We start from the raw sequence: 20,983 nt of genomic DNA, 5'->3' as shown, positions 1-20,983 counted from the left end.
TTAAGAGAATAGCAGGAATTCCCTAAGTGGGGAAGTTTAATAGCTCTCCAGTCCCTCAAAGGACTTTGCAAATAGTTTTTTGTTTTCTGCTCAAAATACTCTGGAATGCATCAGGGTATTACATTAACCTGTACAGAATATCAAGATTTTATTCCCTATTCTAGGTTCCATGTCAAATAAAGCTGAATTAGGTTTTTTAAATCAACAGACCAGATAGGTTAAATTAGATAGTGTGGTAAGAAAATTTAATTTTTGGACAAATAAACATCTCTTCCTTTGGTTTCACACAGAAGTTAAAGTCTTAAAATACAGACAATGTTATCTTTTACCCTGTATTCTGACTCACCTTAGTCCTAACCGGATCAGCTTCATTCACATCTCTAATCAAAGTCTGATCTCTTTTTCAGCTCCTTTAACAGTTTCTGTATGGAGTAATGCTAACTTTCAGAGCTGGAGAACTCTAACTCTGAGTCTCAGGTATCAAACAGATACCCAAAGGTCCAGGCAACTACCAGCTTATACATAAAGAGCAAAAGCATATCAGAATTTATAAATAACAGTTAAAGCTCAGGAATAAATGTTACTGTTTTAAAAGTTTACAATCTAGACTCTAATTGTCTTATAAGCATTTCCTAAATGAAGCTATTCTCGGAAATAAAAACATTTGACAGCTGATTTATATTGAGGTCATCAACCACAAACCATAGCAAACATTTTGTCATTTCTCACCTTTACACATTTACCAGGTTTATGTTAACTAATAGGATGAATATAATTTATATATTTGCCTTGCTTCTCTTTTTTTTTTTTTTATTAAATTCAGCTTTATTGAAATACATTCACACACCATACAATCATCCATGGTATACAATCCACTGTCCACAGTATGATAACATAGTTATGCGTTCATCACCACAGTCTATTTCTGAACATTTTCCTTACATCAGAAAGAACCAGAACAAGAATAAAAAATAAAAGTGAAAAAAGAACACCCAAACCATCCCCCCATTCCACCCCATTTGTCCTTTAGTTTTTATCCCCATTTTTCTACTTATCCATATACTAGATAAAGGGGGTGTGATCCACGAGGTCTTCACAATCACACCATCACCCCTTGTAAGCTACATTATTATATAATTGTCTTCAGGAGTCCAGACTGCTGGGTTGGAGTTTGGTAGTTTCAGGTATTTACTTCTAGCTATTCCAATACATTAAAACCTAAGAGGTGTTATCTATATACTGCATAAGAACATCCACCAGAGTGACCTCTCAGCTCCATTTGAAATCTCTCAGCCACTGAAACTATTTCATCTCATTTTGCATCCCCCTTTTGGTCAAGAAGATACTTTCAGTCCCACGATGCCAGGTCCAGATTCATCCCCAGGAGTCATATTCTGCATTGCCAGGGAGATTTACACCCCTGGGAGTCGGGTCCAACGTAGGGGGGAGGGCAGCAAGTTCACCTGTCGAGGTGGCTCAGTTAGAAAGAGAGATGGCCACATCTGAGCAACAAAGAGGTACTCAGGGGGAGACTCTTAGGCACAATTATATGCAAGTTTAGCCTCTCCCTTGCAGTAATGAGCTTCATAAGGGCAAGTCCCATGCTCGAGGGCTCAGCACATCAAACCGCCAGTCCCAATGTTTGTGACAACATCAACACCAGTCCAGGTGAGGATGTCCAACACATCCACACCTTCCCCCAGATCCTCGGGGCTGGGGAGGGGGAGGCTGTAAATATATTTTTTATTATCTGCCCAACTTACTCTGGGATGTGTCACTATTTCACTCCAGCTTATACTAACCTACCATATCTCACTTCCTATTCAAAGTTCCATGCAATGGTGGTGTTTGAACAAATCGACTGTAGAGTTGTACTGTTTAGAAAATTTAGATCCTGTACCAAATAGATATCTCTTCCCTTGGTCTCATATGGAAGTTGAAGTTTTAAAACACAGTCAGTTTCAACCTTTACCCTTTGGCCTGGCTTGCCCTGGTCTTAACCAGATCTGCTTCATTCATATCACTAATTGAAGTCTGGGCTCTTTTTCAGCCTTTTTTTTTTTTTAACAGTGGCTGTATGCACTAATACTGACAGTCATATCTGCCGACTTGCTTCTCTTTTGAAGTCCATTTTTGTTGGAGATGAAGGTCTGACCACATGTACTTTTATAGAAGTATTAGAGCAAAGCAGTGTAACTGACAAGTAAATTCGGTTGTTCCCATGCTCTGTAACCTTTTTTCTAAGAATAACTAAAACCATGACTAACAACATCATACTGTTATCTAACTCATGCAGATCAGTATCAGAATACAACATGGACAGTGAGAAAATTGTCAAGTATTTTGGAATTTTATGCAATCTCTAAATATGTGAATAACATTTCACCCATACAGATTTAGCTAATAGGATAGAAAATCTCCTTTAATTTTTGTAAAACTTCCCCAGCTCTTCCTATATAATATATTAAACTATTTTTGCACCTCACTTTTACAAGATGAAAAAACAAATCTTTTGTAACAGTTTTCCTTTAAAAGTGAGAAAACTCATCTGAAATAAAGGATGGTAAGTTCAACATTAACATCAACAAGGATATTATTCTGATATGATATAAAATCTTTTTCTTCTAGACAGCGTACTCAGATGGTTAAGAAAACTTTTAATAACTTCATTAAGAGCTGACCAACAATCCACATTATTTTAACAGAGAGAAAACTAAACTCCAACTTTGTATGAATACACAGTTTGACACAAAACTCTTAAAAATATATTATAAACAGACCTATCAAATTTTTCATCAGCATTGACTATAACAGACAGAATTCACTTTCACAAACCTACAATTTTCCATATCCATTCAGGTCTTGTCTTACACATTAAAACTAGCCATTTTATTTTAAGACAAACCATAATTCCTTAGACAAACTTAACAAATTTTAGTCAGCATTGACTACAATAAACAAAATTCACTTCCACAAACCTTCTACAACTTTCCATATTCACTCAGGCTTTGTCCTACACATTCTCAAGGATACAACTACACATTTTTCTTTAGCAAAGCACATTTTATATACCTGCATATTTTAAGTTATCAAAAAGATCTTTGATATTGGCTTTAAACATCTTAGAAAGCATAATTATTTTTAAAATAAATTTTGTTAAAGTAATAACTTAATTTCATGAAACACAAACATACTTTTTTACCATAATAAAGATCTAATAGATATACTACTAGTTAGTTTTATCAGTAAACTTGAGAACCTACTTAAGTAGAATAAAATTATATTTGTTTGATTCAAAAAGTCATCAGAAAAACAGGAATAGGGCTGAAATTTGTTACTGAATTTTTTGTGGCTGTATTTGCTTTTTTTATTTCTTCAATTGGAGGTTACAAAATCTCTTTGTTTTCATAATATCCCAAAATTATGAACAACCTCAAAAGCATATTGACTATTAAGATCTAGAAAATATACTACAATTGTTTAATTTGTCCCAAGATATAAATCCAGGAAAACTTTTCCATACCATTCAAGGACATTTTCTTTTCCTAACTGAAATTTGGTAATTAGATCTTACTCAATTACTCCTATCCCAAGGCTATTTATATTTTAATAATTATTTTTTTACTATGGTTACCATCAGAAAGATGTTACTGGAAAAAATAGTTTTAATTGGGCAATTTTTTCAGAACAAACATGGCCTATTCCAGACCATTTATTCTGTGCCTACCATTTCTAATCTCTAGGCCCAGTAAAAAGACTCTAAACCAAGACCACGCTTCCAGTTTGCCAATGCTGCCATTAAGCAAAATACCAGAAATGGATTGGCCTTTATAAAGGGCATTTATTTGGTTACAAAGTTACAGTCTTAAGTCCATAAAATGTCCAAGGTAAGGGGGTACCTTCACAGAAGGATGGCCATGGCATCCGGAAAAACCTCTGTTAGCTGGGAAGACATGTGGCTGGCATCTGCTCCAGAGTTCTGGTTTCAAAATGGCTTTCTCCCAGGATATCCCTCTCTAGGCTGCAGCTCCTCAAAGATGTCACTCTTGGTTGCTCTTAGGGCATTTGTCCTCTCTTAGCTTCTCTGGAGCAAAAGTCTGCTTTCAAAGGCCATCTCCAAAATGTCTCTGTAATTTGCAGCTCCTCTCTCAGCTCCTGTGTGTTCTTCAAAGTGTCCCTCTTGGCTGTAGTAAGCTCACTCTTTCTGTCTGAGCTTATATAGTGCTCCACTAAACTAATCAAGGCCCATGCTGAATGGGCAGGGCCACACCTCTGTGGAAATTATCTAATCAGAGTTATCACCTACAGTTGGGTGGGTCGCATCTCCATGGAAACACTCAAAGAATTGCAATCTGATCAACACTAATACATCTGCCAACACAAGATTGCATCATATTGGGGGACATAATACATTCAAACTGACACACCCACCCTCCCCCATCTTTCTGCACCCAACCCTCCCCCATAGCTGTCTTAGCTGGTTAGGCGCTGGGGTGAGACAGAAAGAATGAGGCCTGGTCTGTTGAACTTGGTTTTAAAAATTTTAAATGAGGGCAGTGGGATTTAAGACCACTAAGGTGGCCTTAGTGTTGATGAGAGTACCTACATCCTTCTTTTAATTGTTTTAAATTACTAGATCTACTTCACTTAAAGCTGTGATCCAGACAATTGGAAAAGTCTTTGCCATTTCCTGAGGCAGCCCTCTGTATTACAGAAATAAACTTTTGTTTTGTTTTGTTTTCCCATAGGCTTGTGTGGTAGTTTGGAAGTTGTATGTACCCCAGAAAAGGTCATCTTCTTTTAATCCATTCCTGTGGGTACAGACCTATTATGGGTGACACCTATTGATTAAGTTATTTCAATTAAAATGTGATCCTCTTCACTCAAGGTGGGTCTTAATTCCCTGGCTATAGTCATTTATAAGAGTTCAAAACACATACAAAAGCTAAAAGATGAAATTAAGAGAAGTTCATAGAGAAAAGCCCCAGAGAAGCTAAGAGAGGACCCATAGAAGCTCAGTGAGGAAGCCACTGAAGCCAGAAGCTGGAAGAAACAAAACCCAGGAAAGAAGGAACAGCAGACATTGCCATGTGCCTTGCTATCTGACAGAGGAGCCCAAGCTTGCCACTAACCAATCTTCAGAGAAGGTATGAAACTAACAGGTCTTAATTTCAACATTTTCATGGCCTTAGAATTGTAAACTTGTAAGCTAATAAATCCCCATTATTAGAAGCCAGTCCATTTCTGGTATATTGCATTCTGGAAGTTTTAGCAAACTGAAACAGCTCTTAACTAAAATCATTCCAGTTTTTCAAAATATAGTGCAAAGGTCTATATTCAGGAATGCTATTAGAATTAGAATTGCCAATTATAAAGAACTCCTGCAATCAGTTACCAATTAGGAACAGTCGAACAATACAAATGCAGTAACACATCAACTAACAAATTTAAACAGACACTTCACAATTACTAGATATTTAAGTAACACACCAATAAATTACTAGACCAAACACACCAATTAATAATTAAACAGGCATTAAAACACTTACTATACCTAAGTAATAGACCAATTAACAGTTAAACAGGCATTATACACTTAATTTCATTAAATACCAATTAATTGTTAGATTACTTATTTTCTAGGCATATACTCAACAGACAAACTCAGATTGGGGCCTTGAACCCCACAGAGAATGGTACTCAAAATAGAAAGATGTAGAGATCAGAACAAAGGGGGATCATTCTGGAAGTGAGACCTGGGCCTCGGTCCCAGGTCCAGGGGACTCAAACCTCTGTACTGACTTCCTGACCCACTTTTACCTTGATGACCCACTCACCCAGTCTGATATCAGGACTTGGAACTGAAAACGGTTTCTTTCTTTTAAGCTTTTTAAGGCACTGAGTGTCCGTAGTGACAGCAGAACAGAAAAAATCCAGTTGCTGAGCCTCTAGTCTAAAACAGTTTAGCAGCTGCAAGTGGTTCAATTACCATGTTTACTTATCCTGCCACAACTCCAGAATTTCTGGCAGTTGGACTCCTTGTTTCTTAGGACCCTTTGTCCCTTCATGGTCGCCAAACTGATACTGATCAAAAGTGGTGGGTTCTGTGCCTGATGCACTCAAATGACCAATTCATTTGCCTTGGTTTTAAAGAGAGAAAGAGTTTATTGTTAGCTGTGAAACAGAGGATCAGACAGTCTATCAGCCTAAAAATATGTCTCCCCAAATTGCAGTAACTCTGATAGTTTTATGGTATCAAAAGATGGGCAGGTTTTAGGGTAATGAGCACAATGGCTCTAGATGACAAGGTTAGAAATGATCTAATTATTGAGCATGCACAGATTGATTATATACTTAGTCATAGAATATATGTAAGAAAATGGCAGCCTCAATATGATGATGGGAGTGATTTTTAATATTATGAGGTATTGATCACTTTATAGGTTAAAATTTAAGCTACTGCACATGGTAGGTGGGTCAATTTTGGTTAGATCCAGCTCCCTCTGTCAAGATAGCTTTGGAATTGGGGTAGGTTAGTTCTGTGCCAACTCAAGGCCCTTCATTAATAAACATTAGCGGCTGTCTTTAGTGATCATTAAGACTCTAAAGTTGAAAAACCCAGATAAAGGGATACAAGTGAGGTTAAGTCAAAAGGGTTTTTACAATAACAAGATCACAAAGCAAACGTTATACAGTTATACAACCATTATCAAAGATCAAGGCAGCTGGATTATAGTTCAGTAATTTCAGGTATTTCTCTCTGTCTTTTCTAACACACTATAAAGTAAAAAGGAGTATCTATATAATGATACAATAATCAAAATAATCTCTTAAATCCTAGCTTCTTAGTTATAATACCAGGAAAATAACTCCTGCCTTCAAAATTGTTACCACCCAAGAAAATTTTCCAATACCAAACCCAGTATCAGTGCAATCTTTGAGGGCAGGGGTGGGAGGGGTAAAGAAACCAAAAACAGAATCTGCAAGTGTCCAAGTGGAAAACACTTGCTTCTTGGCTTACAGAAAAAGGAATATGATAACAGCAGGCATAAAGAATAGCCAAGAAGGTGATGGGAGATCCTTTTTCATTGTTGTTTCTTCTCTATTATTTTTGAAGTTAGATCTCTACCTATCAAAAATATTACCTCGATTCTGTTAATTTATTTTGAAGCATAACTCTGATTACTTTAATATTTTTCTAAGAAACAGTAAATTAGAACATTTAATATAATTTAGCCAATTATTTTGGTCTGTGTTGTCCAATATGGTAGTCCCTAGCCACTTGTGGCTATTTGAATTTAATTTATGTTTACTGAAATGAAATGAAGTTGCCCTAGTCATGTTTCAAGTCCCCCATAGCTACAGTCATTGGCTAGTGCTAATCTACATAACTGATTAGATTTTAAACTTAATTGGCCTGGTATACAGAATAGTCAAACAGCTTCTCACTTGCAAATTATTAAATAAATGGTGTTTTTTACTTTAGCAAATGCTTATAACTTCTCTCTTTATTATGAAAACTTTCCTTCCCCTCCTTCCTCTTTCCATCCTTCCTTCCCTTCCTTTGTTTATTCTTTTGTTGTCTGGGGAAAAGACGAGCCATGCTCCTAAACATTCTCAGCAGGTACAGACAGCCTTTCCCATATCTGGTGTTTAAAACCTAAGGAAAGATATACAAATGATCAGTTAGGATTTCAAAATATAATCAGCTGAAGATTTGTACTTTTTCTCTTGGAAGTGAGCTTTCTGCCTAGGTTAAATTCAAGTTTTTAGAATTAAACAAAAATTGTATTACCTTAATTCTGCAGATGAAAGAGATTATAGTTATAAAAAATGAAAAATTTACATTGGAAAGTTAAGAAAAGAGCTTTAATTACATTTTCAGAAGGATGTTTTTAAATTCAGCAACTTGGTCCTAAAGACACACTTCTAAGATTTTTACAATACACTGTACGTAAAATTTTGACCAATGTTTTAAAGACATCAGAAGTATATTTATATTTAGTTTGGACAAATGCCATATATACAATTAGTGACACTAGTTCTATTGCTTAAATCGCTAATAGAATCTTGCCCATCAGACCAGACATTAAGTTTGAATTGAGCAATCTTTAAGTGAATGAAGACATTCACTCATTTTGTCAATCATATGGCACATAAGAATGTAGGTGTCACAAAAATGCAGCTTTATAGTTGAAATTAACTCATTTCTCAGGTCCCTAGTGTTGCCAATTGACTCTAAACACAATCACTTCTAGATTCTTCTCAGTTTATTTTGGGTAATTACTCAGGCAATGCAATGCCCCTCCCTTTCTTCTCCTTTGCCAAGACATGATCTCATTTATTCAGTTACCAAATGTTTATTGAGCTCCTATGATGTACCAGGAATGTGCCGGGCATTAGGAAATGGTGGTAAATAGGAAAAAGCCCTTGCCCTTGAGCATATGTTCCAGTGGGGAAGAGGATAATAAAGAAGAATATGAATAAACACATGAAAAATATCCAACAGTCAGAAAAGCTCTCTAGAGAATTAAATCAGGGTGTTGTGATAGGGAGGCCTGGTGTTCAAGGAATCCTTGCTCTGGTGGTATTTAAGCTGAGAACTGAATGATAAGAAAGAGCCAGACTTGAGAAAAGGAAAAGAGCACTTCAGGTTGATCACAGAACTTTCTCCAGAATAGACCATATGCTGGGACATAAAACAAGTCTCAATAAATTAAAAAAAAAAAATTGAAATTATTCAAAGCACATTCTTTGACCACAATGGAATACAATTAGAAGTCAATAACCATCAGAGACTTAGAAAATTCACAAACACCTGGAGGTTAAACAACACAGTCCTAAAATAAATGGTTTATAATGTAGAATGTAGGGGAACTAGTGATAGAGAGCAATTAATGAAGGGGGAAAGATAATCCAATAAGAACAGATAAGCTATTGTGGGTAAATTTAATGTTCTGGGAATGCCCAGGAATGACTATGGTCTGTTAAAATCTGATGGGTATGGTAGGAACAAGTTCACAGAGATGTTGCTATATTAGGTTATTTTCTTGGGGTAGAGTAGGAACATGTTGGACTCCCTTGTTATGGTTTGTTTGAAATGTTTTATTTATTGTATGTTTCTAAATTATTTATTTCTTTTGTGATAGTTGATTTTTTAAAAAAAGAGTTAATTGAAAAAAAAATGAAAAAAAATATGCAGAGCCCCCTTGAGGAGCTGGTGGAGAATGCAAGGGTGTTGGGCTTTTCCACCTCGATGATTGCCAATGGGCTCACAGACATAGGGGACTGGTGGTTTGATGGGTTGAGCCCTCTACCACGGGACTTGCCTTTGGCAAGACTGTTGCTGCAAAGGAGAGGCTAGGCCTCCCTAAAATTGTGCCAAAGAGCCTCCTCCCGAATGCCTCTTTGTTGCTCAGATGTGGCCCTCTCTCTCTAGTTAAGCCAACTTGGCAGGTGAAATCACTGCCCTCCCCCGTACGTGGGATCAGACACCCAGGGGAGTGAATCTCCCTGGCAACGTGGAATGTGATTCCTGGAGAGGAATGTAGACCCAGCATCGCGGGATGGAGAACATCTTGACCAACAGGGGGTTGTGAAAAGAAATGAAATAAGCTACAGTGGCAGAGAGATTCCAAAAGGAGCTGAGAGGTCACTCTGGTGGGCACTCTTACGCACAATATGGGCAACCCTTTTTAGGTTCTAGTGAATTGGAGTAGCTAGCAGTAAATACCTGAAACTATCAAACTACAACCCAGAACCCATGAATCTTGAAGATGATTGTATAGAAATGTAGCTTATGAGGGGTGACAATGGGATTGGGAAAGCCATAAGGACCACACTCCACTTTGTCTAGTTTATGGATGGATGAGTAGAAAAATGGGGGGGGGGGGGCAGGGAGGGAGAGGAAGGCACCCAGTGTTCTTTTTCACTTTGGTTGTTCTTTTTCACTTTGGTTTTTATTCTTATTGTCTTTGTGTATGTGGTAATGAAAATGTCAAAAATTAATTTTGGTGATGAATGCAACACTATGTAATGGTACTGTAAACAACTGAATGTACATTTTGTTTTGTATGACTGCATGGTATGTGACTATATCTCAATAAAAAAGAATTAAAAAAAAAAAAGAGAGCACTTCAGGTGAAGGAAATAGCAAGTGCAAAGACTCTAAGGTGAGAAAGAGGTTGTCTTCTAATTTCCCAAAGTTTCCAAGGTCTCCTGCATCCTCAGACCGGTTACTATATATCACCCCTGACCCAGAGCACTGCATGAGGCTGCCTTAATAAGTGGGGATTTGGGCAACTACATAATTTTGGTAAAAAAGCAACTTTATTAGTGTATGTATATACACAATTAGTGTGTGTGTGGGGGTATGTTTTAATCACAACTCAAGGGTAAAATATTCTTTGATAAACTTACACATTTCTTCCCTTTTATTTCTATTCTTTGCATTGCTTACTTTTGGTTTTTAGTAGGAAATAGAAATGGTATGAGGAAAGTTTAAATAGAGCTTGATATAGCATAGTTTGAAGCAAGAGAAAAGATGACCCCTTTCCTTTGACATGAGTGAGCATTTTCTTTCTTGCAAGACCACACTGGCCAGCTATCTATCACTCTCACCTCCTTTGAGCACTTACAGAAGACAAAATGTATCACAAAGTTGTTACGCACCTTCTTGTGTCAATGCAATTTCTTTAAAAAGAATGTGTCAAAGATAAAATAGACTTAATGTACTCCCTATATCCTTTAAAATATTTTTTATTCCTTGAGGCTGTATCATCCATCCATCCATCCATCCATCCATCAACGCATCCATCATTGAGCAGATTTAATTGAGCATTCAAGGATGAGCTCTTTCTCCATTCTGTGCTCTCTGACTCCTTCAAACCATACTGTTTCCCTTTGCTCAGAATCCCTATAGCCCTTTCTCCATACTTCATAGTTAAGCACTTTATGGTGTATTAACACGTCATCCACAATGGTGGCAAAAATTAGACAGGGTAAATATTATTACCATTTGCTAATGAGGAAACCAAGGCCCAGAGTATTGACACACATGGGTGCTCTGTTTCTTCTGTTAATTACCCATCTGCCTCTTTTCTTATAAAGTTAAACTATACTTACCTTATGACCCAGTAAACCCATTCCTAGGATTTTCCCAAAAGAAATAAAGACATATGTCCACACAAAGACTTGTACCTGAATGTTTACTGTAGCTTTATTCATAATAACTAAGAGCTGAATAGCCCAAGTTTCAGCAACAAGAAATATACAAATAGACAAATAAATGATGGTATATGCATACTAAGAAAAACTACTCAAGGAAAAAAAAGGAACATACTACTGACATGTGCAACAACATGGATGAACCTCAAAAACACACTAAGCAAAAGAAGCCAGACCTAAAAGAGTGCATATTGTATGAGTCCATTAACATGAAATTTTATAACAGGCAAAACTAATTCGAAGTGACAGAAAGTGTATCAATGGGTTCCTGGGGTCAGAAATGAGGGGTGAGTGGGATAGACTGCAAAAAAGGCACAAGAGAACTCTTTGGAGTGATAGAAATGTCCTTTGTCTTAATTTTGGTGGTAGTTACATGGGCATATGCTTTTGTCAAAATCCATTTAACTTTACACTTAGTATGGGAGCATTTCGTTGTATGCAATTTATATTTCAATAAATACAATTTAAAAAATACGTATCTACCTATAAACTACGTGTGTATATATATGTATGTGTGTGTGTGTATGCATATATACAACACATATATCATCTGCATAGGAAGGCAGAAGGGCTAGAGGATATAAGAAACTGTCAAAAATTTCCAGAAAAGGAACACATGGTACCAAAAATAAGAATATTACTTAGCTTTGAGGATAACGTTCAATAAGCAGGTAGGAAGAGGATCCCATAGTGCAGGACTGAGCCCACTACACAAATTTAAAGCTTGACTTCTGGGAGATGAAGTCTCTAGGTGTTCCTACTAATTAGGAGATCCCACTCAAGTATAATGAAAAATAGAAAACCACCTGTGGCCTGGCCTTGGCAGACTTGGGCAGAGATGGGAGGAGTTGGTGGTAGAGCGGGAGAAGGAAGGGACTGCATCTGGCTTTGGTGGGTAAACCAGGACTCCCCAGAGAACCATTGAGCCTCTTAGGGCTGCAGCTGCTCACTGGTTCCTTCCAGAGGCTGGCACTTTCCAATGGGAATCAAGTGCAAACCTTTCCCAAAGGGTTGACAACAGGGAAGATGGCCATGCACAGGTGAGATGATCAGAAATTGATCCTTTTGGAGAATGCAACTTGGTGCTAGTCACCTGGGGTTCTGTTGTGATTGTTTCCTTGGCTCCAGATTCCTAAGAGACACCAAGACTAGAACTGAAATGGACATTTGTTTGTCAAATCCTATTTCTTGTGGTAATTGTTCTCTTAGTCCAAGTTGTCTTGGTGGGACAGCTATACCCCAGCTGTTTAGGAGAGCAAGGAACCAGGACATATTTAAATCAGAGCTTTGCATTCCCCTGGCCACAGTGATTCCTTTAGGGATGGGCACATCACTGCCTCCTCCCCAGAGCTGATGGGATGGCTTCAAGACATATTCTGTGGACAGAAGGAAGCTGAAGCCTGAGATGCTGTCAAGTTAGATCTGCTCTTACCATCTGGTGACCACTGAGCCGTTTCAGAGGGAATCAGATGAAAGATGGAGAGAAACCAAATCCTGGAGATGGTGCCTGGGCCCTGAATCCAGCCTTGGCTAACAAATCTGTCTTTGGACTTGTTCAGTTACACAAGCCAATAAATTCATTTTTGGCTTAAACCATTTGGGATCATCTTTTCTGTTGCATGCAACTGAAGTGGCAAGCTCCTGCTGCTTCCTCTGCCTGGAGTTCCCCTCACCCCACCCTACTCCACCCCATCTATTGGCAAATTCCCTCTTCTCTTTCAAGACCCACTTTAAACACCAGTCATTTGAATCTTTCCTGCCTGCCCCCACCTCTGATGGAACTGACCTCTCCTTTATTAGTCCCCACTGTATTCTTTTTTTTAATTCATTTTATTGAGATATATTCACATACTATGCAGTCATACAAAACAAAGCATACATTTGATTGTTCACAGTACCATTACATAGCTGTGCATTCATGACCAAAATCAATCCCTGACACCATTACCACACACACAAAAATAACAAGAATAATAATTGAAGTGAAAAGGAGCATTTAAAGTAAAAAAGAACACTGGGTGCCTTTGTTTGTTTGTTTGTTTCCTTCCTTCCCCCATTTTTCTACTCCTCCATCCATAAACTATACAAAGGGGAGTGTGGTCCATATGGCTTTCCCAATCACATTGTCACTGCTCATAAGCTGCATTTTTATACAATCGTCTTCAAGATTCATGGGTTCTGGGTTGCGGTTTGATAGTTTCAGGTATTTACTGCTAGCTACTCCAATTCACTAGAACCTAAAAAGGGTTGTCTATATTGTGCGTAAGAGTGCCCACCAGAGTGACCTCTCAGCTCCTTTTGGAATCTCTGCCACTGTAGCTTATTTCATTTCCTTTCACATCCCCCTTTTGGTCAAGAAGATGTTCTCCATCCCATGATGCTGGGTCTACATTCCTCCCCAGGAGTCATATTCCACGTTGCCAGGGAGATTCACTCCCCTGGGTGTCTGAGCCCACGTACAGGGGAGGGCAGTGATTTCACCTGCCAAGTTGGCTTAACTAGAGAGAGAGGGCCACATCTGAGCAACAAAAAGGTATTCAGGAGGAGGCTCTTAAGCACAATTATAGGGAGGCCTAGCCTCTCCTTTGCAGCAACAGTCTTCCCAAGGGCAAGTCCTGTGGTAGAGAGCTCAGCCCATCAAACTACCAGTCCCCTATGTCTGTGAGCACATTGGCAACCATCGAGGTGGGGAACCCCAACACCCTTGCATTCTCCACCAGCTCCTCAAGGGGGCTCTGCATATTTTTTCATTGTTTTTTTTTTAATTAACTCTTTTTTTTTAATCAACTATATAAAAATTTTTTTAAAAAATTTAAAAAAATATGCAATGAAAAAACATTTCAAACAAACCATAACAAGGGAGTAAGAAAAGACAACTAACCTAAGATAACTACTTTACTTCCAACATGTTCCTACTCTACCCCAAGAAAGTAACCTAATAGCAATATTTCTGTGAACTTGTTCCTACTATACCCATCAGAAATTAACAGATCATAGTCATTCCTGGGCATTCCCAGAACATTAAATTTCCCACGATAGCTTATCTGTTCTTATTGGATTATCGTTTGCCCTTCCTTAATTGCTCTCCATCACTAGTTCCCCTACATTCTACATTATAAACCATTTGTTCTACATTTTTCAATGTTCACTTTAGTGGTAGCAAATAATATTTCTCTTTTTGTGCCTGGCTTATTTTGCTCAGCATTATGTCTTCAAGTTTCATCCATGTTGTCATACGTTTCACGACATCGTTCTTTCTTACTGCCACGTAGTATTCCATCATGTGTATATAGCACATTTTATTTATCCACTCATCTGTTGAAGGACATTTGGGTTGTTTCCATCTCTTGGCAATTATGAATAACGCTGCTATGAACATTGGCGTGCAGATATCTGTTTGTGTCACTGCTTTCAGATCTTCCGGGTATATACAGAGTAGTGAAATCACTGGATCAAATGGTAACTCTATATCTAGTTTTCTAAGGAACTGCCAGACTTCCAGAGTGGCTGAAACATTATACAGTCCCACCAACAATGAATAAGAGTTCCAATTTCTCCACATCCTCTACAGCATTTGTAGTTTCCTGTTTGTTTAATAGCAGCCATTCTAATTAGTGTGAGATGGTATCTCATTGTGGTCTTAATTTACATCTCTCTAATAGCTAGTGAAGCTGAACATTTTTTCATGTGTTTCTTGGCCATTTGTATTTCCTCTTCAGAGAACTGTCTTTTCAGTTGGGCTGTCTGTACTATTGTCATTGAGTTGTAAGATTTCTTTATATATGCAAGATATCAGTCTTTTGTCAGATACATGGTTTCCAAAAATTTTTTCCTATTGAGTTGGCTGCCTCTTTATCTTTTTGACAAATTCCTTTCAGGTACAGAAACTTCTAAGCTTGAGGAGTTCCCATTTATCTATTTTTTCTTTTGTTGCTTGTGCTTTGGGTGTAAAGTCTAGGAAGTGGCCACCTAATACAAGGTCTTGAAGATGTTTCCCTACATTATTTTCTAAGAATTTTATGGTACTGTCTTTTATATTGAGATCTTTGATCCACTTTGAGTTAATTTTTGTGTAGGGTGTGAGGGAGGGGTCCTCTTTCATTCTTTTGGATATGGATATCCAACTCTCCCAGCCCCATTTGTTGAAAAGACTGTTATGTCTCAGCTTTGGGGGCCTTATCAAAGATCAGTCAACAATAGATCTGGGGATCTATCTCCGAATTCTCAATTCGATTCCACTGATCAATATGTCTATCTTTGTGCCAGTACCATGCTGTTTTGGCAACTGTGGCTTTATAATAAGCTTCAAAGTCAGGGAGTATAAGTCCTCCCACTTCGTTTTTCTTTTTTAGATTGTCTTTAGTAATTTGAGGCATCTTCCCTTTCCAAATAAATTTGATTACTAGCTTTTCCAAGTCTGCAAAGTAGGTTGTTGGAATTTTGATTGGGATTGCATGGAATCTGTAGATGACTTTGGGTAGAATTGACATCTTAATGACATTTAGCCTTCCTATCCATGAACATGGAATATTTTTCCATCTTTTAAGGTCCCCTTCAATTTCTTTTAGTAGATTTATGTAGTTTTCTTTGTATAGGTCTTTTACATCTTTGGTTAAGTTTGTTCCCAGGTACTTGATTTTTTTAGTTGCTATTGAAAATGGTATCTTTTTCTTGAGTATCTCTTCAGTTTGTTCATTTCTAGCATATAGAAATATTACTGACTTATGTGCATTAATCTTGTATCCCACTACTTTGCTAAATGTGTTAGTTCCAGTAGCTGTATCATCAATTTCTCAGGGTTTTCCAGATATAAGATCATATCATCTGCAAACAATGACAGTTTTACTTCATCCTTTCCAATTTGGATGCCTTTTATTTCTTTGTCTTGCTGGATTGCCCTGGCTAGCACTTCCAGCACAATGTTGAATAACAGTGGTGATAGCGGGCATCCTTGTCTTGTTCCTGATCTTAGAGGGAAGGCTTTCAGTCTCTCACCATTGAGTACTATGCTGGCTGTGGGTTTTTCATATATGCTCTTTATCATATTGAGGAAGTTTCCTTCAATTCCTACCTTTTGAAATGTTTTATCAAAAAGGGATGTTGGATTTTGTCAAATACTTTTTCAGCGTCTATTGAGATGATCATTTGATTTTTCTCTTTTGACTTGTTAATGTGTTGTAATACATTGATTGATTTTCTTATGTTGAACCATCCTTGCATGCCTGGAATGAACCCCACTTGGTCATGGTGTATGATTTTTTAATGTGTCTTTGGATTCGATTTGCAGGTATTTTGTTGAGAATTTTTGCATCTATATTCATTAGGGAGATAGGCCTGTAGCTTTCCTTTTTTGTAGCATCTTTGCCTGGTTTTGGTATTAGATTGATGTTAGCTTCATAAAATGAGTTAGGTAGTGTTCCACTTTCTTTGATGTTTTGAAAGAGTTTAATTAAGATTGGTCAGTTCTTTTGGAAAGTTTGGTAGAATTCCCCTGTGAAGCCATCTGGCCCTGGGCATTTATTTGTGGGAAGCTTTTTGATGACTGATTGGATCTCTTTGCTTTTGATTGGTTGGTTGAGGTCTTCTGTTTCTTCTCTGGTCAGTCTAGGTTGTTCATATGTTTCCAGGAAATTGTCCATTTCCTCTACATTATCCAGTTTGTTGCCATACAGTTGTTGATAGTGTCCTCTTATAATTTTTTAAATTTCTTTGTGATCCGCAGTAATGCCACTTTTCTCATTCATTATTTTGTTTATATGGGTCTTCTCTCTTTTTGATTTTGTCAGTCTAGCTAGGGGCTTCTCAATCTTGTTGATCTTCTCAAAGAACTAACTTTTGGTGTTATTTATCCTCTCTATTGTTTTTTTATTCTCTATGTCATTTATTTCTGCTTTAATCCTTGCTATTTCTTTTCTTCTACTTGGTTTAGGATTGGTTTGCTGTTCATTTTCTAGCTTCTTCAGTTGATCCATTAGTTCTTTGATTTTGGCTCTTTCTTCCTTTTTAATGTATGCATTTAATGCTATAAATTTCCGCCTCAGTACCACTTTTGCTGCATCCCAGAGGTTTTGGTATATTGTGTTCTCATTTTCATTCATCGCTATATATTTAGGAATTTCTCTTGCTATTTCTTCTTTAACCCACTGATTGGTTAGGAGTGTGTTGTTTAACCTCCAGGTATTTGTGAATTTTCTAAGTGTCTGATGGTTATTGACTTCTACTTGTATTCCATTGTGGTCAGAGAATGTGCTTTGAATAATTTCAATGTTTTTAAATTATTGAGCCTTGTTTTATGTCCCAGTATATGATCTGTTCTGGAGAAAGTTCTGTGAGCACTAGAGAAGAATGTGTATCCTGGTGATTTGGGATGTAATGTTCTATATATGTCTGTTAAATCCAATTCACTGATCCAATTGTTTAGGTTTTCAATTTTGTTATTGGTCTTCTGTCTGGTTGATCTATCTATAGGAAAGAGTGATGTGCTGAAGTCTCCCACAATTATTGTGGAAACATCAATTGCTTCCTTTAGTTTTGCCAGTGTTTCTCTCATGTATTTTGTGACACCTTGATTGGGTGCATAAACATTTATGATTGCTATTTCTTCTTGTTGAATTGCACCTATTATTAGTATGTAGTGGCCTTCTTTGTCTCTCATAACATCTTTGCATTTAAAGTCTATTTTATCTGCGATTAATATTGCTACTCCTGCTTTCTTTTGGCTGTAGCATGCATGAAATATTTTTTTTTCTATCCTTTCACTTTCAATTTCTTTGTGTCCTTGTGTCTAAGATGAGTCTTTTGTATGCAACATATTGATGGTTCATTTTTTTAATCCATTCTGTGAAACTATATCTTTTAATTGGTGAGTTTAATCCATTTACATTCAACATTATTACTGTGAGGGCATTTCTTGGATCAGCCATCTTATCCTTTGGTTTATGTTTGTCAGATATATTTTTTCCCTCTCTCTAATAATGTCCTTTAACATACCCATACTGAATGTCTTTAGTACTGAACCTTTCTCCATATCTCTCTCTCCTTTCTTTGTTTCTCTTTCAGTAGGGCTCCCTTTAGTATCTCCAGTAGGGCAGGTCTCTTCTTAGCAAATTCTCTCAACATTTGTTTGTCTGTGAAAAATTTAATCTCTCCCTCAAATTTGAAGGAGAGCTTTGCTGGATAAAGAATTCTTGGTTGGCAATTTTTCTCGCTCAGAATTTTAAATATGTCATGCCACTGCCTTCTCGCCTCCATGGTAGCCACTGAGTAGTCACTAGTTAGTCTTATGCTGTTTCCTTTGTATGTGATGAATTGCTTTTCTCTTGCTGCTTTACGAACTTGCTCCTTCTCTTCCGTATTTGACAGTGTGATCAGAATATGTCTCGGGGTGGGTTTATTTGGATTTATTGTATTTGGAGTTTGCTGGGCATTTAAGACTTGTGTATCTATGGTATTTAGAAAATTTGGAAAGTTTTCCCAACAATTTCTTTGAATACTCTTCCTAGACCTTTACCCTTCTCTTCCCCTTCTGGAACACCAATGAGTCTTATATTTGGATGTTTTATTTTATCATATCCTTGAGGTCCATTTTGATTTTTTCGATTTTTTTCTCCATCCTTTCTTTTGTTCTTTCATTTTCTGTTCTGTGGTCCTCTAAGACACTGAATCATTGTTCACCTTCCTCTAGTCTTGTACTATTAGTATCCAGAATCTTTTTAATTTGGTCAACAGTTTCTTTAATTTCCATAAGATCATCTATTTTTAAAATTTACTCTTGCAATTTCTTCTTTATGCTCTTCTAGGGTCTTCTTGATGTCCTTTATATTCTGTGCTGTGGTCTCATTGTTCATCTTCAGTTCTTTGATTAATTGCTCCAAGTACTATGTCTTCTCTGATCTTTTGATTTGGGTGCTTGGGCTTGGGTTATCCATATCGTCTAGCTTTTTCATATGCTTTAAAATTTTGTTGTTTTTGGCCTCTTGGCAGTTGCTTGACTTGATAGGGTTCTTTTAGGATTTGTAGACCAATTAAAACCCTTTTCTCTAATTTGTCAGATCTACAGCTTCATGGAGTACCCTTTCTCAAACTAACCAGGAGGTTGTGTACATGAGCCACCTATTCCCCTCAATCCAGTTCTCCCCTGCTTTGTCTTTGTGGTGAGTGGGGGTGTGAGTCTTGTGGGGTACAATTGGACCCTAAGCACCAAGCTTGAGTGTGTAGTTGGTGTTGCCCATCCTGTATATAGGATGTGTGTCTGGGCAGTCAGGGAGGGGGGTAGCTCTAACAATCAAATCTCCCTGGTGTTCCTGGATATTTAAAGCTGCTGCAATAGTCTAATCCTTCAGTTCAGTCCTGCCACAGTTTGTCTCTGCCGCTGGCCCACAAGTCCTTGGTATTGGCATATGGACCCTGAGACTTGTGAGTGGGTCCCTCTTCCAGGCCGTGCACCCCCTGGTCCTCTGTTGAGGGATGACTGTGCTATGTCACAGGTGAGTGCCGTCCCCCCAGAGCAGTTCTGGGCTGCTGGGCTGTATAGGAACACTCCCAGTCTGCTGAAAGGATGGCTGAACGGGGCATGTTGATTCACACTGCTCTGCCTACCCAACTCTGGGACAACCAGCTGAGGGTGCAGGAAAGGCTGATGTCCATGTCTGATTTTGTTGTGTGTGCGTGTGTTGTTTGAAACACTTCCCATCACACTGGGTTGTCTGGGGCAGCTCTGGGCTGTGGAGCTGGTGACTGGCAGGAGTGTTCCTTGCCCACCGGGAAGATGGCTGTGAGGGGACGCCCCCCTTTTCTTGGGAAGCTGTGGTGTTTGGTGAATTTTCTCAGCCGCTGGACTTATTGCCTTGTGTCTCAGAGCTCTCTTAGCTCTGCTCTCGTCTTGACTTGCCCAAATTGCAAGTCTTTGAGGCTTTCTGTATTGGGCTTTGTGCCAGTTTGAATGTATTGTGTCCCCCAAACGCCATTATCTTTGATGTAATCTTGTATGGGCAGATGTTATCAGTGTTGATTAGATTTCTTTGAGTGTTTCTTTGGAGATGTGCCCCACCCAGTGGTGGGTGATGACTCCGATTGGATATTTCCATGGAGGCATGGCCCCACCCATTTAGGGTGGGCCTTGATCAGTGGAGCCATATAAATGAGCTGACAGGTAGAGGGAACTCAGTGCAGCTATGAGTGACATTTCAAAGAGGAGCTACAGCCAAGAGGGACACTTTGAAGAATGCACAGAAGCTGAGAGAGTAGCTGCAGATGAGAGACAGTTTGAAGACGACTGTTGAAAGTGGACTCTTGCTCTGGAGAAGCTGAGAGAGGACAAATATCCCAAGTGCAACTAAGAGTGACATTTTTGAGGATCTGCAGCCTAGAGAAGAACATCCTGGGAGAAAGCCATTTTGAAACCCGAACTTTGGAGCAGACGCCAGCCACGTGCTTCCCAGCTAACAGAGGTTTTCTGGACACCATTGGCCATCCTCCAGTGAAGGTACCTGATTGCTGATGTGTTACCTTGGACACTTTATGGCCTTAAGACTGTAACTGTGTAACCAGATAAACCCCTTTTATAAAAGCCAATCCATTTCTGGTGTTTTGCATCCCAGCAGCATTAGAAAACTAGAACAAGCTTCTTAGAGTAATTGCTTTAGAAAAAGAGAAAAAGATTAAAAAAAAATAAGGGGGGGGAGGGCCCTCCTTCCAGATCTAATGGGTTATCGAAATGCATAGGCAATTAGGGCCATTAAGGAACAATCCAGGGAGC

This window comes from Choloepus didactylus, chromosome 1 (genome assembly GCF_015220235.1).
Source record: "Choloepus didactylus isolate mChoDid1 chromosome 1, mChoDid1.pri, whole genome shotgun sequence".
Classification (NCBI taxonomy): Eukaryota; Metazoa; Chordata; class Mammalia; order Pilosa; family Megalonychidae; genus Choloepus; species Choloepus didactylus.
Note: the sequence above shows the minus strand (reverse complement) of the source record.